The sequence below is a fragment of the Neolamprologus multifasciatus genome, unplaced genomic scaffold, assembly GCF_963576455.1.
Source record: "Neolamprologus multifasciatus unplaced genomic scaffold, fNeoMul1.2 scaffold_5, whole genome shotgun sequence".
Lineage (NCBI taxonomy): Eukaryota > Metazoa > Chordata > Actinopteri > Cichliformes > Cichlidae > Neolamprologus > Neolamprologus multifasciatus.
In genome coordinates this window covers 446,997-451,676 of record NW_028181986.1, presented here as the reverse complement: position 1 = coordinate 451,676, position 4,680 = coordinate 446,997, and the positions used below count along the sequence as shown (strand labels likewise).

The following is a 4,680-nucleotide window of genomic DNA, read 5'->3' as shown; positions in this document are numbered from 1 at the left end:
CAGAGGGACAAAAGGACCCCCTGATGATCCTCTAATCACCTGAGCCAAGGTGTGAAACTGGGTGTGGGTCCCAATCAGCCAGAGTTTCGGGTGAGTTCATTGTGAAACCTGGCCCCACCTTATCATGTGATTTCCTGAGGTCAGATGGCCCAGGATGTGAGTGGGCGTTAAGGCGTCTGGGGAGGAACTCAAAACTGGATTATAGATGGCAGACAGTTGGTGTCGTAAACCACCGCCTCTGTTCAAAGATGGTCGCTCACAGTGGACATAGATGCTTCTTTCACTCCTCTTTCAAACCACCATTTGACCTTAGAACTGAAGAAGCTTCTCGGATGAGAGGTGAAACGTCTTCAAGTAACGTAAAGAAGTCCAGACGCTTTTCTTTGCAAGCTCCTTTGACCAAGGCTGAGAGAAGATTTCTTACAGCTGTCATGTTGATGCTGTTTCAATCTTTGGGCAAACACACTCATATATTAGGGCTGATATCAGGGCTGCACAAGTTCTTTGTGTTTGTGATCATGAATAATAGAAGTGTGCCTGTTGAAGATCATGTTTGCTACATGATTATATGTCCTGTTATTGTTCTGTATTATATTCAGCTTTCAGCATCCTTTCCCAGCCCCCTGTTACACCATCCATACAAAGCCCATCTGACTGTGAGCCAATGTGTTTGTTTGTGTTGGATCAATAGATTTGACAGACTTGGTTCATCCAGAGGGAAACAGTCCAAATTCAGATCTAATGAAATGATGGAGGCTGTTTCCTACCACGGTGCTAATGTGTGACTAACAAAGCTCATGGTCTCCAGCAGACAAGCGCCTGGAATGAGGTGAGCTGAGTGTTGCTTTGGTGGGTCTATGCCCACGTCATGCCATCAGGATTCATATTGGCAATAGTTCATATCTCTGTTCTTTAGCCTTCATCACAAAGCTGTGAAGGAAAAACAATCCAAACATCTAACAGGATTTGATGGATTCAAAGTCCACTGAGCTCTTTGTCATTTACAAACTTGTCCAACCAACAAGAGCACAGATGAAAAACACAGTGACAGTTAAAGGATTTTAACATATATGAGCATAGATTACTTTCATATAGATTTTCAATGCAGGCTTTTGGTGAGCCGCTGGGTTCTGTCTAATAATCATCTCAGCATTTTACAATAGAATAGCTCTTTATTAGCTCTTCATTGATTGTTATTGGACATGAAACAAGGAAGCTGTGTTTCTCATTGGATGTTAGTTTCATGTTCATCAGGATCATTTTCTAAAGAGCTGATATTTAGACCATTTACTGCACTGGCTGCACATCCTGTCTACATTTCTCTGTATGTGCTGTGTTTGTCTTTGCATATTTCTCCATATTGACACAGACAGTGAACAGCAGTAGATCTACTCTTCATCTGTTTTAGGCCCAGTGAAAGATATGAAGCAGAAATGGTGTCATTAGGAGAAGAAGAGAAGAACAAGTCCGGCGAGGAGGCAGCAGCTCTTAAAGATGAAACACAGCAACTTAGCCCTGAGCTCAGAGAGCTTCACATGAAAAAGCTCCTCAAGCAGATCATGTCAGAGGTTTGTCATCAACAGGAGGAACTGTTAATATCATAGGATGAAGGATGCTGTCAGCTGGATGAAGAAGGTTATTTAATGGCAAACGTTCACATTGAAGTCAAATTGTTGTCGTGTTGAACAGATTCATGTACTGATCGTCTCCAGAATGTTTGAAGAGCTTCAATGAATCATTAGAAACAACTTACAGCTGCACAGTTGTGTCAAACCAATCTTTGTGTCATTGTGGGATTGTTGTGTTTCTACATGTGACACACGTCTAAAACATGCACACAATCTGAACACAAACAGGGACTCATTTGTTCCCACAGCCAGATGCTGAGAGCCATTTCCTTGTAGTGCTGAGTCTATATATATGTACCATTAGATGTTATTGGAATGATTGTCAGCTTTGATAGTTTCATGTGTGTTTAGCTGGACGGCTGTTTGATCCTCGACATGTTTAAAGGTGTCCAGTCCTGAGACACTGGGGGTGGAAACAGCTGTGATGTCATTGGACTGTCACAAAGACAGAAGTGCATGAAGTGAGCAGCCAAGGAGCCGCTGATGTTTTGGATTCAACAGCATTTGAAAGGTTGACACAGACACATTTGCACATAGAAAGCTGAATTTGTCATATGCCACAGTTAACTCACTGTTCAGTGTTTTTCAGGAAGCTTCTTAACTGCCTCTGCTGCCAAACAAGCAGCTGATGTCCTTGAGAAGAAGCTGAAGAAGTCTTCAACAACAAATACAGGAAGTGGACTTTCAAATACTAGATTCACTTTAGACTCACAGAGAAATGACTCAACTAGCTGTGTTTGATTGACTCCTTTGACTATATGAAAGCTCAGTGTGTGTCTGTACACAGACTGTTGTGTTGGACTGTTATTCAGTTGTGTGCTGAATGTTTTCAAATGTCTGCATCTCAGTGTAGATGAGGCTGGGGGTCATGGGAGGCCACCATAGCAGTCTCTTCAACATCGTGACATCATCATAAATGCTGCTGGACTGTCTGATGGGCTGACGGTGAAAAAGCCGTCGGGAAGGAAACAGAAGACATTTCAGAGGCTGCAGGCAGATTTCTTTGATTTGGGGCCTTTTTCAGCTTTATTGGACAGAGCAGTGAAGATAAGTGACAGCAAAGCAAAGGGGGAGAGAAAGGGGGCGTGGTCAGAATCAAAGCCAGGCCAGCTGCTCTCCACCTCGTGGCACATGGTCACCTGCTCATCCTAGTGAGCTCCACCAGCAGCCCTTTCACACAGTTTACACTGTCAAACACTGTGTGTGGACCTCAGCTAACAATAGGCTACATTTAAGTCTGGACTACATGCTTTTATATTGAGGAGATTTTTCACTGTTTTTATTCCATCAGCAGCTCAACATCATGAGCAGCTTTGACATAAAGACATCAAACTCAAGCTGACTTTAAACTACTTTTAATACAGGGGCTCAAAAACAACTAACATCTTTATTATATATCAGGACAGAAAGTCATTTCATCTCAAATGAAAACAGCTTTATTTGGAATAATCAGCACTATCAACTGGTTTGGGATCTCCACCAGTTTCATGTCTTTACAGCTTCTCCAACAAAGTTCCTGTAAAATCAGCATTTTTGTCTTTATTGGTTTGATAGTGATTGATTATTCAGTCCCAATCTGCTGTCATCTAAAGAACAAAATGATGTTTCTATGAGTCAAAAAGCTCCAGATGTTGTTCACAAAGAAAACAAAGATTAGGAACTTAAACACAAAGTGTTTGGAGCCAAAATGTTAGCAAGCTGCTCTTTTTGAAATGGCAGAGGTACAGTGGTGTCTAACAGCACACTGTGGAAGGCAAACATGTTATTGTTGGATGAAACTTCATGAATCCTTTGTAGATTTGAGCTTTTGGAGCCTTTCTTTTCTCTTCAGGTGTACAGATGCTGAGGAGGCAGGTGAAGCAGGTGGAGCTGTTGTAATGCTGGCAGAGGGTGTGTCTTAGTAACTCTGTGAGGTAGAACTGGATCCAACATTGTGGATGTGTTGATGTTGGAGCCATTAAGATTCTCTGGCCACACTGTAGGATTTCCCTTTGATTCACTGCGGGGGCATTTTGGAGTCTGTCAATGAAACTCTTCATATTTGTGTTTGACACCAGTTTATAGAAACAGAGAAATGTGTCATGCTTTTGTTCAGCCTCCACAAATACACACATTTGTTCATTGGTTGGACTTTTTGTAAGGAGACACATTGAGAACCATGTTAATAAGATCTTGTTGTTTCCTGTGGATCCGACACAGAGAGTGGACTTCAGACAGAAACCGTGGAAGAGATTTTAGAGGCCGTGTGTGGCAACAGGAAGTTTCTGTATGTTTGCTGATCTTACATGTGGAAAACAACACGTGATGTTTGTGAAGTTCTACAATGATCATTGTTCTCACAGCATTTTGAGTGGGAACAGTTCAAACTGAGAGTAGTGGGAGTTATTTACTGATTGAAACAAGCTGAATGTTTCTGTGACGATGAAGATCAGCAGCAGCAGCTCAGCTGATCAATGAATTGACATCTATCAGTCGTTTCATGAGATGAAGTCATCAGCAGACATTTGTTCTAACTGTGTGATAAATGTCAGAACGTCAGGGCTCTGCTTTAGTCACTACTTGATGATCATTGGCTCATTGTTGAATCCAGTGGCCCAGTCTGACCTCTGACCCTTTGCTGCAGGTCTTCTGTGTTATCTCCACTTTCATGTCTGATCTTCTGCTGTATCGTCCAAAATAAACATCTGAATCATTTCCAACACTTCAGCAGATCTTTAGTTTGGGCAGTACAGTACAAAATAACACATACTGTACTATACTGCCCACTTCCTGATCTTATTGGATCTGTGTGTGAGGTTGGTGAAGGAAACACATGTTTACTGAGTGAATCGCTGCCATTAGGAACTAGTTTTTATATCACAGCCTAGAAATCACACAGGACCATTTCTGCAAGTGAAAAGTGTCATTGGAGGAAAATAATTGTAGAGTTTGTGCGACTGTTGTTTGTAAATGAAGAATTGTCCCAACTACATGTGCTGCTGACCTTTGACCTTTTCTTTAGGTGCACAGAGGAGTGTGTGGAAACATCCAGAACTGAGGCAGTGCTACAGAT

At 41.9% G+C, this 4,680-nt stretch overlaps 1 long non-coding RNA gene across 3 annotated transcripts; it reads left to right on the top strand.

The window, feature by feature from the left end:
- The first annotated feature begins 8 nt into the window (after positions 1–8).
- LOC146490349 (uncharacterized) lies at positions 9–2,695 on the top strand. 3 transcript variants are annotated; one of them, XR_014872816.1, is made up of 4 exons: positions 9–829; positions 1,409–1,568; positions 2,014–2,139; positions 2,218–2,695. It is a non-coding gene; the product is annotated as an uncharacterized LOC146490349 (long non-coding RNA). The 3 variants fall into 3 exon arrangements; XR_014872815.1 differs by having other exon boundaries at positions 2,014–2,695; XR_014872817.1 differs by having other exon boundaries at positions 1,980–2,695.
- Positions 2,696–4,680: the final 1,985 nt, after the last annotated feature.